We start from the raw sequence: 18,749 nt of genomic DNA on the forward strand, positions 1-18,749 counted from the left end.
TCGGTATTGTTATTGACTGAGAGTGGAAAGGATCGTGACACTATTCAATTTGATGTCATGGTGTTTAAAACAATTTGAAACGGTTTAGAAAATATGAAAATCATGAAATAAATTTCTCCATTATGGAAAAATATGCGTTAAAGGACAAGATACATTTCAGGAAAAGGAAAGGAAAAAGGAAAGAATAAAAAGAGTAATTTTAATTGAAGGAGAGAGTGATTATAAAGAATAATATATTTATCTAATAAAAACTTTATGAATTATGACAACATTAATGAATGGAAAGGAATGCACTTTTAAAAATTAAAATCACTGTGTTCAGGCTCCAAAAATGCAATGATTCTCTTCGCAGAATAACTAATAATCTCAGTAATGTCTCGGTCATGATGGAACTTACTCTAGATTTCTTAAACCAGCATCTGATTACTTTTTATATTTTATCAGCCCTTTAAGTGAGTGTTTTAGTCATTGCTTATGTACCGCGTAGCCTACTGAATGGTAACATTTTTCCAGCTGTAAAAAACATTAAAGGTAACATAACAAATATTAGTAATTATTGACCGGTGATGCAAGTCATCTTGTATTTTAGAAACATTTGGAAATTCATGTACTTGAAATATTGGAAGAAAAAATATCCAGTAGCCCTAAGCAGTTTGGTTTTTAAAAAAGTGTTTCTACAAAGTGACGGTGCCGTGTTTTATTTTTAAAGAGGTGTTGAATGGATATATTCGTAGGCAGTCTGTTGTTATGTTCATTGGATATCACGCTTCTGTTGATACACTATTTACGCAACCAAAGCCCTTGTTTGGGGTGGCACGGAAGGTCCACTATTTCTACGATGATAAAGGGTAATCAATCAATCAATCAGTGGGGCGACATACGCCGGGGGCGCGTCGCCTCGCCACATAACGACATAAGCCAGGGTCCCTCGGGCGAGTCTCCGCCTGAGGCCCCCTTCCAGCGAAGTACCTCCCGGCAGGATCTATCGACTTGCTCAGCCACGAACTCGTGGGCGTCACTTAACTTCCTCCACTCAGGATTGTCTCTTACTGAGACAACCCGATGAACAGGATCAGCTTCCGGAAGAACGTCCTACGTGCTCGTATAGCCAGGTTAGCGTTGACGGGCTGTGCAGGTAATATATGTCGAATCAGTCTCACGGGTAGTCGCCGGTTTGACACAAAGTCATTCCAGCGATATCCATGAAGCCATAACACTTATTGCCAAATGCATCAACCCGCCTCTCCAGAGTCCCCATTTAGTGTCCCATGTCTTACAACCATAGAGTAAGACAGGAGCACAAAGAACGAAGATCCGGATCTTTGTCCTTCTGCACAGGTATCGACAACGCCATATACTCGTGTTGAGCAGGTCCATAACACTAGACCCAGACCAATCCGCCATAAGACTTCCTGGCCAGACTCACCGTTGTTATGAACTACGCTACCAAAGATACGTGAGACTTTCCTGAGATCTCAACCTCTCGTCCTACATGAACAGACTGCACTGTCATCCAGCAAGCCTCAGACACCTGTATCTTGGTCTTGGCCCAGGAGACCTGGAGTCCCAAGAGGCTTCACTACTCCTCGTGCAGTGCCTCGAGCCATCACCAGAACCTCCAACGACTCCAGCAGGATTACTGCATCATCATAAAAACGAGGTCCCAGTGACCCTGAGTATTGCCAATGGATGCTCCTGGCAATGACTCTGGCCCTAACTCTGCCCAGTACCCAGCCCATACAAGCGTTGAAAAGCGATGGGACAAGGACACAGCCCTTCCTTACTCCCGCATTCACAGGAAAGAAGCTGGACAGAGCACCCCACACACTTCGCAGCACTCTCTCTCCCAGAATGGGTTAGTCAGCAGACCAGTAGTCCTCACAGAATCCACAGGTCGCAGAAAGATCCCAGAGTGCCTTTCACGATACACACTGAGATCAAACGCCTTCTTGAGATCACCAAAAGCATCCCTGTCCTGCGAACAAACGTCGGCGCGCTCACCAGTACGCGAAGCGCTAGGATACCAGTCAGTTGTTGACTTGCCAGGCGTGAACCCAGACTGTTCAGGTCTCTGCAGCTTCAGCAGCTGGCTACAAATTCGCAATAGCAGTAGGTGGGTGTGCACCTTGACTTGCACACTGAGCAGTGTAATACCACAGTAGTTGTTGCAGTCCTGAATATCCCCACTTCCTCTTCAGGTAGTGACGACCAATCCCTTCTTTCAGTCAGGAGGAATGATATTACCATACGGCAGGAAAGACCGCTTGCAAACCGCGGCATGGCCACACCAGCTTTGAGCAGCTCAGCACTGATAGTCCGGGTACCAGGTTCCTTTCCCCCCTTCAATTTTTCCACAGCCTCTCTGACCTCAACCAGAGGGTGGGCTTTCGACAGTGGGTGGGTCAGCCGCCACCTGCAACCAGCAACTGGAAGCTACCCACGTGGAGGGTCCGCCATGTACAGCTGCTCAAAGTACTCAGTCAGCAGCCCTCAGCCCATCCATGTCCGACAAGACGCAGCCGTCAGCTTTTGCATTTGGGAAAAGTTACAGCCATGTTTCAGGATAGTACAGTGTCAGCATATTTGACGAGGATTTGGTGTAATTACCTCACGAATAATGTGGGTACAAAGGCATGAGAAGAGACATGACTGGTATATATTACAGCTACTATTGTGTTACTTATTTTATGTAGTTTATTTGCCAATCCATTATTCAATCATATTACTTTTAATGTTTCTAATTAGATTTATTTTCTCATTTTGCTTCTTTTTTATTTCCTTTATATGTAGTTTTTTCTGCATGTAGCAAGTTATCATTATATATTTACTTTTTTATTTGTGTAAAAATTATTTCAATGTATGTGTTTATTTGTGTATATATATATATATATATATATATATATATATATATATATATATATATATATATATATATATATATATATATATATATATATATATATATATATATATATATATATATATATATATATATATATATATATATATATATATATATATATATATATATATATATATATATATATATATATATATATATATATATATATATATATATATATATATATATATATATATATATATATATATAAATATATATATATATATATATATATATATATATATATATATATATATATATATATATATATATATATATATATATATATATATATATATATATATATATATATATATATATATATATATATATATATATATATATATATATGTGTGTGTGTGTGTGTGTGTGTGTGTGTGTGTGTGTGTGTGTGTGTGTGTGTGTGTGTGTGCTTGCTGTTGTGCTAACATGGTTTTATGGTTTATGTGTCACGCACTCAACCCCGGTAGCAGCAGGGGATCATGTTTTCTTAATGGTCCCTCTAAGCGGAAAAATGCTTATTAACAAAAATATAGCCTTTCATTTTGCCGTCGATTGATACCAAAAAGCATTTATGTATCCCCATAAATAAGGGAAGTTGGTGATTGCACCCAAAGCAGTTGATTTTCCAAAATTAAAAGCAATGACAGGGGCTGGAATGCAAGTTCCGGTCCCATAGTGTTGGGTTCACTGTCCCCAGGTCTTTGCTGCGGGCTGTGTGGTGGATAAGTGAAGTGTTTCCCCATGTGGTATTGGTATGGTGGTTATCCTCCTCCCAAGGTGCAGGGCTTTTACATTATTTTTCATTGAATTGTAGCAACGGCCACTTATTGTTCCATTTCTGTATCTCAGTAGAGGTCTTCCTGTAGGGAATCCGCAGTCAAGGAGTTTGAAGAGGTTTAGAAGAGGATTTAGATAAAAAACTAAAGAGGAATGAGAAGTTTCAGAAAGAGGATCAAGAGGTCTAGAAGAGGATTATTGGGAGAGGAAGAATTAAGATGACTAGAGGTGGATGACTAGAGGGTTTAGAAGAAGGATTATTAGGGAGAGGAAGAGGTGGATGACTAAGAAGGTTTAGAAGCGGATCAAGAGAAAAAGAGAGGATTAAGAAATTTAGAAGAGGTTAAGGACATGATCACTGGTGCTACGTCCTGCACGTTAACCAAGTGGAATTTCCACAGGAACCGCTATAAACAACTTAAAGTAACTTAATAATAATATACAATAACAATATTAATAATAATAATAATAATAATAATAATAATAATAATAATAATAATAATAATAATACTTGTATTAAAATGACTAAAAAATATCAATAATATCAAGTAGACTGCTGCTACTATAACATAATAGTAGCAGTAGTAATAATAATAATAGTAATACTACTTGTAATAATAACAATAATACTGCTGCTACATACTACACTATTGCTGCTGCTACATCTAGTCCTACTCTTATTATACTACTACTACTACTACTACTACTACTACTACTACTACTACTACTACTGCTAACTATAACTTCTACTACTATTTATACTTACTACTACTACTACTACTACTACTACTACTACTGCATTCTGCCACACCTACTACTAAAAAAACTACATATAAAAGATACACTCCACCCATCATTTATTTTTTCCCGGCATATAATCATGGAGGCTCCATAAACTGAGGACATTGCCCCAACTAACGTTCGCTAACGACTGGCATCCAACCATATCACTATATACTACTTACCACCTAAATCTAAAAATAACACCTTATCATCTAATGCGTCTAAATCTCCCTTTCCTTCCCTACTTATATGTTGTCCCCGACCCACCCTAACGTCACTCTCCATCACTGTGGCCTCAGTTCATATTATTGGAAATGTTGGTGGCTTTTTGGGCCAGAGTGTCTGGTGCCCCTGAGACATGAGGATGGCCAACCTGAGCAGGGGAGGAACAAGGCGACACCTCATCAAAGCGACAACGTGACTCCTTGGCTGATGCTTCTTTTTAGAATTAGTTCCGCGAGTCGTGCGTAGAAGCATCAGGACCTGGGACCCATCCACCCGGATGTGAGTATTGAAGACAAGGGGTGAAGCTTTGCCCTGATCCACATGCTGGATTATTTCACTGTGTATGCCCTCGTCTTCTCCCTGCTCGTTTCCTGTTGTGGGCGGCTTCCAGGGCAGCTCACAGTCCAACAGGCACCCATCAGGTTGAATATGCGAATGTCCATGAATGCCCCTCTGTCCAGCCCAGAATCCGCAGGCACCCATCAGCCCGTAAACCTCATGTGGTGACCCAGCCGTCCTGTATCTAAGTATTCGCCGTCTGGGAGCAGTGCCGGCTCAGTAGTGACGTCTTGGCATACCTCCCCGATCATGCTTGCTGTCACATCCCTCACCTCTGTCGTGTCAGCGGATACAGACAGAAGCCTCCCTTCTTGCATGTCATGGTGTGAGTTACATCATTCGGTGATCCACATGCTGCACAGAGGGGCAGGCAGCCCCTCAATCGGCCAGCCATGCCTCAGAGCAAAGGCGTCGACAAATTTTTTGTTTTGTTGAGGCCTGAAGCCTTTGCTCTGATTGGTATGCAACGTTAACCAATTATAGGTGCCTGCCTCCTGTGCTGTGTGGATTTTTCTACACATTTTCTTGTTGGAAAGGTTGTTTGTGGGTGTCCAGCTCGTCCTTTTTGGGCCTTATGTCTTTCTTCATGATATTCTTCTTTTACCCATTTCTCCTATTTTACTTTGGTCTGGCTTCGGCCGTCTGCCTCCTGAGCGATGATCCTGCTGATATGAGGGATCTATGTAAAAGGCTGATGAGGTTTGGTTCTCCTTATCCCAAGATTCTCCAGGGTTTGGTGATCCTCATTCCGCCTTAGTCTTGGAGGAAGTGCTAGCATATCCCTCTCTTAATCCCCCAAAGCATGATAATTTAGCCCAGCGCCGGTAGGAATATATATTGACGGCATTCTCCAGTGGTCGGAGGAGTGGACTGATGCCGGGGATGGTGTGCGCTCAGGAACGTCCACCGATGTTGGATGCCGTGGGTGTACGCATGAATAGGCGCGTGCTGGCTCAGTCTTGGCAACAGTAACAGACAAAGCTTCTATTTCCTCCACCCAATCAGCTACTGTCTCCTACGTACTCCTTTTTACACACCTGCCCTCTGTCCCGGAAGTGCTGCACCCACAAGTGTCGTTGTCCGTCCTTTGTCTTGCAGCGCGGAAATAATGTTCAGGTTTGACAATAAGGACAGACTTGGCAGCGTTAGGGATGTATCCTATCTCCAGCACCGACAGCATTCACGAAGGTCCCACCACCCTTTTAGCTGACATTTTACCAGCACCTGAAGGGTCATCCACCTGAGCCACCTATTTCACCCGTGTCTCTACGTACCGCGATTTCATTTTGGGAGGACTGATAGGCCCACAGGACAGCCCACATAACCAACCATGGCTACTAGGTCACCTTGTGTTGTTCCCTCAGATGATTTTAACACTCACTTTTCCACTGTGGTTATTTATATATAAGTCGGTCCGAGGTATGTATAGGTAATTTTCAACATACACTTAAGCCAAGCTAGAGCCTTGAATTTTAATATTTGTGCATCATTGTCTTTCTATTTATTGTGTTGAAGGCGTTCTTGGCACGCTGCTAACATCACTGGGTGTTATCGTAAACAGGCAATATATTTATTATAATCAATAACATATGCCATAATTACGTTACATTAATACCCGTGAGCCGTGAGCACACACCATACTCCATTATTCTTCAAAAGAACGGGTATCTATTAGTACGCCTTCATAACACACAATCATCCCTTAAGAAATGAAATGACTCATCGAAGCACGCAGGATTGTAACTTACATGCAATAATTACTGTACACAATACATCCCTAACACACACACACACACACACACACACACACACACACACACTCGCTCATCAATATATGCGCCACACACATATTGCCACGTTGCCCCCACCCCAAAAGCTGGGTACACCTGACACCACACCAAAATCCTTCTATACCCATTCGACCACACGCACATAATGAATGATACCGAGTCAGTGCCCGCGCTCGATTGGGTGTGAAGACAGAGATTAGGGTGGTATTCTCAGACCCTCCCTCCTCTCTGGCAAATATTTCCAAATGCCACACAAAGGTTATCAGAAAAGTTCCGCATGAGTGTTTTTTCACGTTCATGGTTCCAGGAGCTTTGTCATATTACCACCAGGGTCATAAATCTACCTTATGGAAATACCCACAACTCCTGAAAGCCTTAGCCAAATGTGGGTGTGTGTTCTTGAAACGTTTGAGATATGGCCCTTAGTCCCTCCACGAAAACATGAACACATACACACAAACCCACCCTTCCTCCTGTCTGCCTCCTCGATCCCGCATATGTTTGTTCCCTTCTCCCCGTGGGTCTCCTTCAGATTCATTCATTTCTCTTTTCCCCATGCCACCCCTTTCTTCTGTCTCAATACTCCTCCTCAACTCCTATATTCCTCTCCTCTTTCCACTCCTGTAGATTTTCTTCTTTCCTCATACTTCCAGCATTTGTCCTCTTCATTTTCACTTCCATCCAGAGTGCCTTATTTAATTTTGGTCCTATCTTCCACTCAATGCACCTCTCCCTTTGTCCCCTATCCTTGCCAACTATTTTCTTCTCGCTCTCAGGTGTCCCCTGGGTATCCTTTCCTCGCAGAACAGATGGCGCTGTGAGGAATGTTTCCCCCCCCTCCCCACACACACAAAATTGTATTTCCATTTACATTTTTATATATATTTTTCAGCTCTAGACATATCTTTTCGCGTTTCGCCTTGACGCCTGTAGGCTTTCAGGTGGAACCTGATAGGTGGGCCCCATCCGTTGTAGCGCAGAGCAATTGTTTTAGTGGCGCCATCCTGCTTGGCACAGCTCATTATGGCTCCCCAGACTCATCTTTCATCCTTTAGAGAGATAATCTAAAGTCCGGGGCTGGGTTCACACAGTGACGATTTAGCGACGTTCGGTCCAGAATGCTTGAAAATTTTGAGAACAGGATCAGTCAACGACCCCAAAACACCCCGCCTCATATCGTCTTTGTGGCCTCTACTCTTTACTGAAGCCAGGATCAGGGGCGAGGTCAGGCAGACAGCCTGTGTCAGGAGGGGTCTCTGCCTGCAACAGGCAGGGGACCGCCGCCAGCTATGTTAGTACGATGAGTCCCGTTTAACTGGTGTAAGCGGCGGCAGGACCCAGGCGGAACCCCGTCAGCGGCACGATGTGACGGAGGCTACTGGCGATGGTGACATTTACCACTTAGGGGCGGCAATTTTCGCATGGTATTCTTGACGCTGCCAGACGCCGCATGACGGAGGTTACCTTCCGCTAACGTGACGTCTGACCACGATGCCAAAACGTTTTGTGCCGTTTCACTTATCGGGACCGAACAGGACCGCTGAGGTTCTTCAATATTTAATGAAATTGGCTGGGAGGTTATTGATTAGCATGTATGTTACGTATAATATTGCCTTCATCCTCCATACCGAGTTTCAAGTAAATAGTACTTGATATATTTATATATATTATTATTTTTATTAAAAAATCAAACTCTATATCTACTCCGTTATTTTTGCATACTTTGTTCCGCCACCTGCACACAAAATACTTCATAAGTATACCTAACAAATTATTGTAAAAAAAAAAACGAAAATCAATGTCACATTTTCTTTTATTAAAATTTGAAGTCTAGAATCTTTTGTGCTGGACGGAAAAGTATGACCTCAGTCCAAAAAAATAAACTTCTGCTTATTTATATGTTCACTTGAAAAGGTTTTACCCCTATTTTCTTATGGCAATCGAACAGTGCAGAAATGAGGAGATGCGCATAGTTGATTCTTAACCACTTATTTGAAAACATCAATTACCGATATTTTTTTTTCCATTTTTATATTACAGCATAATCTAATACACTTGTAATTAACAACAAACTTATTATATGATTCTTCTTTGGTATTATTCAGTAATCATTACATAAATAATGACCAGGCACCTATGGTCCCCCCTTATCAAAGGTATTATTCGCTCAAGGGCAGAGGGTACATCTGTGATGCGTCCACATAACTCATGTTGCCAAGGTTTTGATCATATTTAAAAATCTCCTGGTTTGTACTCCTTGATGGGACTCTCGCTTTACTTTTTCTTCCTTTTTTTGCCTGAATAGCGAACTGATTCTCCTCTCTTCTCTCTGTCTCAACCCTTCTTCTACTTACAAGGATTGGTCCCAAACTGTGTACTTGTAAGCAGGAATTGAAATTTATCATAGCCAAAATTGTGTTCCAAGGCGGTCACCTGCGTGGCAAAGTTCAGTCTATTAAAGAAAGTATCTTCCATGTTTGATTTTGTGGCACTAGCCCAGACTTTTTAGATGAAGTGATTCATTTGGATTACAGTGATGTCCATTTCTTCAAGCACCATCCACCACACGCCCTTATACTGGGCATTTAAACTTTGGCACGACAGGAACATTTAATTTGAGGAAAAGAAAACTTTGCCATTTGATAGCTTACACTTAGATAGTGTAGCAGTAGAGCGTTTTCCATAATTTCGATATCTGTCGCATATGTTCAAAATATACCATAGCGAACTTTCCCCGTATTAACTCGTGGTGCGACATACCTCTTAAAGCTAAGGTTCACACTTACCGATTTGGCTTCCCGTTCTGTCGTTCCACGTTCCCATCGGAAGTGAAAACAGGACAAAACGGTAATAACATCGTAGCCATGGTCGGCGATAAACGTGGGCGGGCACGTGATAAATTTGGCCACCGAGCGGCGTAAAGCAGGTGGACCGTTTTATTTTTTAGTATGTTAAAACAATTCAGAGCCAGTCAGGACAGGACTGACCGGTTGCCAAAAATCGGCATATAACGGGATTAGAACGCTGTCACACGGGGGTCAAACGCCGCCAGGCAGGGCGACCCCTCTGGCGCCATCAGGTAGGATAAAAATAGCAAATACGGTATGAGACCGGGTATTGTCGGTCACAGTGATTTCGTTCTCAAAATCTCAAGGTCGGGACCGAACGGGACCGAACAGGACGCTAAGTCGGTTACGTGTGAACCCAGCCTAACCTGGGTTTTACATAGCCGATTGGTGTCCCCATTCGTCTCCGTTCCGTCCCGATCAGTGTAAACGGCACAAAACGTGTGGCACTGTGGCCATGGTCGGCGGTAGACGTGGGTGGGCGCGTGGGTTGATAACGGACTGCGGAAGTGGGAAGGAGCCGTTTTTTTAGTATGTTAAAAGTTTGGGGCCGGTTGGGATCGGACGGGACGGTTGTCAGAAATCGGCATTGAACCGGATTAAAACGCCATCAGGCGGGGTAAGACACCGAGGAGTGAGCCTTTGTCTGGCGAGGTCAGGATGAAAACATTATGAAAATTGCGCGCCCTCTGTGGCACTGTCGTTTCGCCCGCAGTCCCCGACAGGAGCCGGCTTGTGGCAGCGTCGCATCGCAAGCGATCCGCGGTTCCGCCTGGGTCCTGCCGCCGCTTGGCCCTGTCAAGGAGACTGTTCGTGTAACATAGCCGGCGGCGGACCCACGCCTGACGCAGGCAGCCCACGTCTAACCATGCAGGCTTCAGTCAGGGTGAGTCAGGGGTCCGGCGCCGTGAAGGGACACGTTCAGGCCAAAGACGGCATGAGACAGGTGTTCTCGGCCACGGTTAATCCCATTTTCAAAATTTTCGAGGTCAGGACCAGCGGGACCGAACAGGACGCTAAGTCCCAGGGCTCACCCTCGCCTGGCGGCGTCTGACACCGCGTCGATGCGTTCTAATCCCAGTCTATGCCGATTTCTGACAACTTTCGCTTCCGGTCCCCGACCGGCTCCGAATTCACAACATGCTAAAAACCGGCCCGTTTCCCTCTTGCCGCCACTCGGTGGCGACCCTCCTTGCCTGCCCTCGTTTATTACGGACCATGACCACGATGTCCCGTTTTCAGGCGACCCCCTCTGGCGCCATCAGGTAGGATGAAAATAGCAAATGCAGTATGAGACCGGGTAATGTCGGTCACAGTGATTTCGTTCTCAAAAATCTCTAGGTCAGGACCGAACAGGACGCCAAATCGGCTATGTGAACCAAGTTTTAGTCGGGTGAGAGTTTGAGAGTAGGATCGTTGGGTATTGTGTAAATCACTTTCCTTGACCTTGACTTAAGTCATGTGGCTAGTCTTACTTTTCACTTATTGTTTAACTCGTTAACATTATTTTCGCCCAATTTTGTTCTTATATCATCTCCTTATTCGCCATATACACCCTAGTTAACAAAAAACCTCGGAAGTACCATCAGGTCTGCTGTTGTTTGTTCTTCCTTTGTGTTCCTTTGTGTTTACATCTCTATGAGCGTGCTCATTATCCATTTTTTTCCGCATTTATATGTTTTTTCTCTTTCCTGTTTCCTCATTTCTATTGATATATGAAATGTATGTACAGTCCCCTCCACTTCCACGTTCATCACTTAGCGTTGCCAATGTGAAACGCCTGCTTCGAATCGTATCGGAAACACATCCCCGCCCGTCCGAGGAAGTGGTAGGGTTTTGGAGGGGTGGGGGCCTTGGTGGGGTGCGGTGGTGTCGGGGTGACGGGGTGGGCGGGGACAGAGGCGGGGGTGAAGGGTAATGGAAGCAGCAATGTAGTAACACCTTACACACACACACACACATACACACACACACACACACACACACACACACACACACACACACACACACACATTTATTGATCTTCGCAGTTGTGGTACTCGATAAGCCAGCTTCTCTTTAGGATTGGGTTTATCGTTAGCATGATAGCGGCAGCCTAAACTCTTATAGTTGAATTAGGTTCTGTGCTGACGGGATCATTTAAAAGATATTTACGGTGTAAAACAATATATCAACGTTACGTTACATCTGAGTTTATTAAGTTCTTTATACCATGTATATCATTATTCTAGATGTCGATAGTCATCGTAACAAACTAATATTACGTCAGTCAGTCAGTTAAGTTTTCGATAGACAAGGAAACAATAGTAAATATAATGCATCGAGTGAAGACACAGGCAGTAATATTTTGCATTCTATATAGGTAGTATGTAGTGCAAACACTATAATATTGTTGCTTCCCAATGTGTGACGAGCATATTGAGAAAAAAATACCAGGTAGCAGCCCTCCTAACCAAACTCCCCCTCACCCTCACTGCCCTCTAGTCGTCTTACTCCTCCACGCCCACTCTCCCGTCTCCTCAATCTTCTCTGTCTGACAACTTCTTTGCACCGGGTCGCTGGTAACAGTTGGAAAACTTACTGAATAGATAAATAAAAATGGCACAGGTGAAAATGTTGCCTGCGTTTCCATGTTTCCATGTTTCCTGCAGTGCTCTAGCATCCTCCCCTGTCCTAATAGTGCGTCCTATTTTGGTGTCATCTGCAAATTTACCTATGTCACTAGTTATCCCACTGTCTATGTCATTGATGTAGATAATGAATAGAAGCGGGCCTAAAACTGAACCTTGAGAACCCCCACTGGTAACATTACCCCATTCAGTTTTTACCGTTAATGGTAACCCTCTGTTTCCTGTCGCTAATCTACGCCTTAATCCAATCAAATACCTTCCCTCTTATCCCATGAGCCTGACTTTCTTTAACAGTCTGTGGTGAAATTACCTTATCGAAGGCCTTACTAAAATCAAGATAAACCACATCATAGCTCTCATCATTGTCAGCTGCCTCGTATACTCTATTGTAAAAGGATATAAGATTACGATGTAGTATATTTTGATTTTAGTAAGGCCTTCGATAAGGTAACTCACCCGAGACTGGTAAATAAAATCAGGGCTCATGAAGAAACGAAAATGAAGGTGACGAGGAGGAAGAGGAAGGTAGATGGGAAGCAAGATGAAGGAGGAAGGTGTTGGTGGAGGAGGAAGAGGGTAGAGGCTTTTTTTGTATCTTACTTTTTATCTATGCATTTATTTATAGCCTTTGAACGTACACAGTACACCGTCACAAGATGGGGGCTGGCAGGTAGTGAAGAGCCATGGCAACTTCTTACAGCTGAAGAGGACCAATCCTGCAGGTGTGGGTGCCACCAACTCCTTCCAGGCTCTCTCTGAGCTGAGGGAGGGAGTGAAGGAGAGGAGGGCAGATGACAAATCCCTGCCCAGAGGTAACATTTTGGTTGTTGGGGATAGCCAGGTCAGGTTGTTAGATAGGGCCTTCTGTGCTAAGATAGGACACATGGGACCAGGGTGTGTTTTTCCTGGGGCGGGGATTAAGGATGTCAGCGACAGGGTAGTGTCGTGCATGTCAGGCGAGGAGTCAAACCGTCGTCTGCCTGAGGTGAGATGGAACGACATAGGCAGGTTAGGTAGTGAGCAGATCCTGCGTCGCTACATTGAGGCCATTCGAAGAATTACGACCAAAGGCAGGGGTTCCTATGGTGTGTGGGGTTCTACCAAGGCAGCAGGTTGGTGCCATTTGGATGTCAGGGCTATTGCATTAAACTGCAGGTTGGCAGATTATTGCAAAGCCAATGGATAAATTTGTCGACGCCTGGGACAGTTTCTTTGGCAGAACCACCTATACCAGAGGACAGGGTTCACCTTTCAGGGGAGGGTACAGATCTTGTCTGATGCCCTTGAACGTGGATTAGGGGCCCTGCAGGGTTTTAGGGTTAGTAAGAAGGGGCCTAAGATGGCAATACCAAGTGGGAGCACTAAATGTAGTAATAATAATAGCGGCTGCAGGGTAAGGCAAGGGTAGGTCTAAATGTGTACTATACAAACAGTAGAAGTATTAGGAATAAGATAGATTTATTGAGGGAAAGGCGTGCGTAGAGAAATTTGATATGATAGCGATCACAGAGTCATGGATAAACTCTGCAGACAGACACTTTCTCCCAGAATTAGAGATTGAGGGGTATAAGTTATTCCACCAAGATCGAATAGGCAGGAAGGGGGGTGGGGTCACACTCTTCGTCAGGGACAATCTTAAGTGTGTCATTAACAACTCAATCAAGGAAGATAGCAAAACAGAATCCCTCTGGGTAGAAACAATAGGTAGGAAGGAGAAGCTTGTCATCGGAGTACTTTACAGACCCTTAACCTTACCAGGAGAGTAGCCAACCCTTTTACAAGAAATTAGTAGGGCGTCAAGATATAGGAATGTTTGTGTAACTGGGGATTTCAATTATAGAAACATAGAGTGGGATACTTTATCCGGAGACCAAGAGGCACAGGATTTGTTAGATGTGATACAGGATAGTTTCCTTAAGTAGTTAATTAGAACACCAATGAGGGAAGAAAATATTTTGGATTTGTTGTTAACTAATAGAGAGGACAAAAAAAGCAACATTGAGGTTGTGGATTCATTAGGTAACAGTGATCATAAAATTATATTTAATATTAAATGGAAGGATAGAGTCAGCAGTAACAACACATTAATACCTGACTTCAGGAAGGCAGACTACGAGGGGTTAAGAAAACAGCTGCAAAGGCTTAGGGGAGTGAGATCAGAAGTAGGTCAGGACCGAGAGCAGGGAGGGCGGTAATCTCTGGTGAGGTCACTAGTCAGGTCAGTAACTTGGAGGGTGAGTACAATAGTCTGGTCAGGGAGATTAAATTAGGACAGAAACAGTTTATACCTCACAGGAAGTCAGGTCAACAGGCAATTACCCGAAATGGATGACAGACAGGCTAAAACTGAGATAGGAAGGAAAAAGGACTATATGTTAGAATTAAAAGGAAACTCACCTAAGGGATAGTTACAACGATTTAGCTAGAGCAGTAAAGAAAAACACACGTATGGTAAAAACGTAATTATGAGATTAAATTGCTAGGGAAGCAAAGACCAATCCGAAGGGTTTCTTTCAGCTTTATAAGACCAAGGTTACGGATAAGATAGGGCCGCTTAAGTCAGGAGAATCACTGATTGATAGTGATGAGGAAATGAGCGAGGCGTTAAATTGATATTTCTTAACTGTATTTACCAAGGAAAGATTAGATGATATACCTCAGGGAGAACTGATCTACAGGGGAGAAGAGGTAGAAGAATTAACCGACATCAACATAAGTAGGGAACTCGTGATTAGACAGATAGATAGACTTAAAGTCACCAAGGCGCCAGGGCCAGATGAACTTTTCCCCAGGGTAATAAAGGAATGCTTAACTGAAATAAGTGGGCAGTTAACTGAATTATTTAGGAAGTCACTAGACACAGGTGGTGTCTGTTTCATGAGGCAGGCACGTTATTCCAATATCTAAGAAGGGAGACAAATCTTCTATGGAGAACTATAGGCCGATTAGTTTGACGTCAGTTATAGGTAAAATGATTGAGTCAATAATAGTTGATAGCATTAGGGACCATATAGACAGACATAGTTTAATTCACGACTAACAGCATGGGTTTACTAAAGGAAAGTCGTGCCTCACTAATCTTATATCATTTACAATAGAGTATACGAGGCAGCTGACAATGATGAGAGCTATGATGTGGTTTATCTTGATTTTAGTAAGGCCTTCGATAAGGTACCTCACCAGAGACTGTTAAATAAAGTCAGGCTCATGGGATAAGAGGAAGGTATTTGATTGGATTAAGGCGTGGATTAGCGACAGGAAACAGAGAGTTACTTAACGGTAAAAATCCGAATGGGGTAATGTTACCAGTGGGGTTCCTCAAGGTTCAGTTTTAGGCCCTTCTATTCATTATCTACATCAATGATATGAACAATGGGATAACTAGTGACATAGGTAAATTTGCAGATGACACCAAAATAGGACGCACCTATTAGGACAGGGAGGATGCTAGAGCACTGCAGGAGGATCTCAACAAACTGTCAGCTTGGTCAGAGAAATGGCAGATGAATTTTAACATCACCAAATGTAGTGTGCTTAGTGTAGGAACACGCAACCCATTACTCGGGTATAGCTTAGACTCCACAGCGATAGGCAGGTCTGAGTGTGAAAGGGATTTGGGAGTGTTAATGAACTCTGACCTAAAACTAAGGAAGCAATGTATTAGTGCGAGGAATATGGCTAACTGGGTATTAGGCTTTATTAACAGGACGGTAACCAACAGGAGTGCAGAGGTCATCCTCAGACTCTATTTAGCGTTAGTTAGGCCACACTTAGATTATGCTGTCCAGTTTTGGTGCCCACATTACAGAATGGACATCAGCTTGCTAGAATCAGTTCAGAGGAGGATGACCAAAATGATTCAGGGGCTGAGGAACCTCCCATATCAAAATAGGCTGAAACATCTAAACTTACATTCACTAGAGACGAAGAGTGGGGGGAGATCTGATAGAAGTATTCAAATGGGTCAAGGGTTACAACAAAGGCGATATAAGTAAAGTACTGAAAATTAGCCAACAGGATAGAACTCGCAGTAATGGATTTATATTAGAAAAGTATAAATTTAGGAGAGATATAGGCAAGCATTGGTTTAGTAATAGGGTGGTGGGGGAATAGAATAGACTCAACAATCACATAGTTAGTGCAAGGACGATAGCTTGTTTTAGAGTAGACTGGATAGCTACATGGACGAGGACGACAGGTTGCAGTGAGGTGTGGGTGCAGTAAGGGGACGGGGTACTGGATGCGTGCCTAGTACCGCCGGTATAACGAGGATCAAGCCTTTACCTCTAACTACACCTCACCCACCGTGAGTAGTGGGGGGGATTCTGGAGCTGCCCTGTGTAGGCCACCCGGCCTCTTGCAGTTTCCTATGTTCTTATGTTCTTATGTTCTTAACTGCCTCCTTTGCCAAAAAAATAAACCATATATAAGAAGCACTAAAGACTCTTTGGAACATCCTTTGCTAAAACATATCCTCTCCAAATAAATAAATAAAAGATAAAAATTAGCAATATATACTTCACATTAATCTTAAAACATGCTGGTGGGGTGAGAAATAATGTGACTGAGAAAAGTAAATGATAAAAATAGAGGAAGAAAGTTACCAAATAAGAAAATATGGGAGAATATGAATAAAAGGAGGAGGAGGGAAGATAATGACAGGTAGAGGAGGGGAGATTAGCCTACTTGTGGGGTGAAAGGATAGAGAAATAAGGTGACTGGGCAAACTAAACGAGGGGGAAAAAATACAAGTAGAAGAAAATTGATAAAAAAAACAAGTGTAGGAATATGGAAGAAAGGAAGAGGAGTGGAGATAATAAATAAAGGGTAGAGGAAGGAGATTGCAAGTTGGGTGAAAGAATAGAGGAATAAGGTGACTGGATAAACTAAATGATAAAAATATATAAATAAAAGGAAAGTATGATATGAGATAAATGTAAGGGAGATTGAATGAGAGGAGGAGGAGGGATATGATAATGAAGGTGGATGAAGGGAATTAGTGATAAGGTGAGAGAATATGAGAGAAATAAAGTTAAGATAAATAAATAAAAGAATAAATAAACAAATAAAAGGAATAAAGGGGACAAACTAGAACAGGTAAATCAAAACCAGTAAAAAAACAGCATAACAATAAAATAGAAAGAAAGGATAGAATAAAACAGAAGTAAAGCAGAACAGTATAATAATAATAATAATAATAATAATAATAATAATAATAATAATAATAATAATAATAATAATAATAATAATAAAAGAAGTTAGGAACACGAGATACTGTTACCAGGTGCGTGTGTGTGTGTGTGTGTGTGTGTGTGGTAATTAACAGTAAGGTCAGGGCAGGAAGACAGAAAGGTGTGGATGAGGCGGGTTGCGTCAGGTAAGGTCAGGTGTATCAGAACCAGAGAGGGAGAGAGAAGAATGGGGTAGGAGGGGAAGAAGGGATAAAGGGGAGGAGTATAGGGAGTAGGTGAGGTAAAGATTGAAAATGGGGGAGGGAGGGTGGGGGATGGGGGAAGGGTAAGGATTAAACAGCGAAATGAGGAAAGGAGAGGCGGAGAAAAGAGAGAGGTAAAGGGGAAGGAAAGGAGAGGGAGAGAATAGAGGTAGATGGAGATATGAAGGAGAAGAGGGGGGAGGAAAATGTCTGAGCTGGGAGGTGGGAAGGAGAGGGCAAAGGAAGGGGGATCAGGAGGTGGGTCCTTTACCCAAGCAGATAGATAAGTCATCCGTCACTGTAGCTTCTGGCGTCGAGGAGAACAGACCAAACGCTGTGCTCTACATCTCCATACCTCTTCCTTATTCCCTCCATCAATGCAGTCATACCTCCGTCTCAGGTCCTCAATCTCCACCTACCATCAGTCAGCTAGCGATGGAGGCGGTGGCAGTGGCGTTGATAGGCCTGGCGCTGTTTGTGGGGCTGCTGTTCCTGTTGATTCGGCTGTGCGACAAACTGAAGGTAACTCACTGTAACAAGCTTATTTAGTTTTAGAAGTTTTGTTATTTTTCTTCCTCAGTGGATTTGTCTGGTCTGTTTTGAAGGATTTGTGTATTTTCTTTCTTTACTCATTACTACTACTACGATTACTACATAATATATATCTTAGACCATTACTTTTACAATTACATATTATTTTACTGCATCAACCACCATTAGGCTACTCCTACTAATCCTGCTACCACAATAATATCTACCTCTACTTCTTTTGCCCTTCAGAGGTACTTCCGCCGCGACGAGTACGATGACGAGTGGATGGAGGAGCTCGACGAGGAGGCAGGACAGTGCCGGAACCAGGTGCCACAACCCCGGGCCAGGAGACTACCCCAGGGCCCCGTGTCTTCGCTGGACACATAACATCTACTACCCGCGGCTCATCTCAGGGCCTTTCACCACTACGTCATCCCTGCTGGCTCTTCCTGTTACCCTACGCCTGCTGCTACTACTTCACCGACCCTG

The sequence above is a fragment of the Eriocheir sinensis genome, chromosome 68, assembly GCF_024679095.1.
Source record: "Eriocheir sinensis breed Jianghai 21 chromosome 68, ASM2467909v1, whole genome shotgun sequence".
Classification (NCBI taxonomy): domain Eukaryota; kingdom Metazoa; phylum Arthropoda; class Malacostraca; order Decapoda; family Varunidae; genus Eriocheir; species Eriocheir sinensis.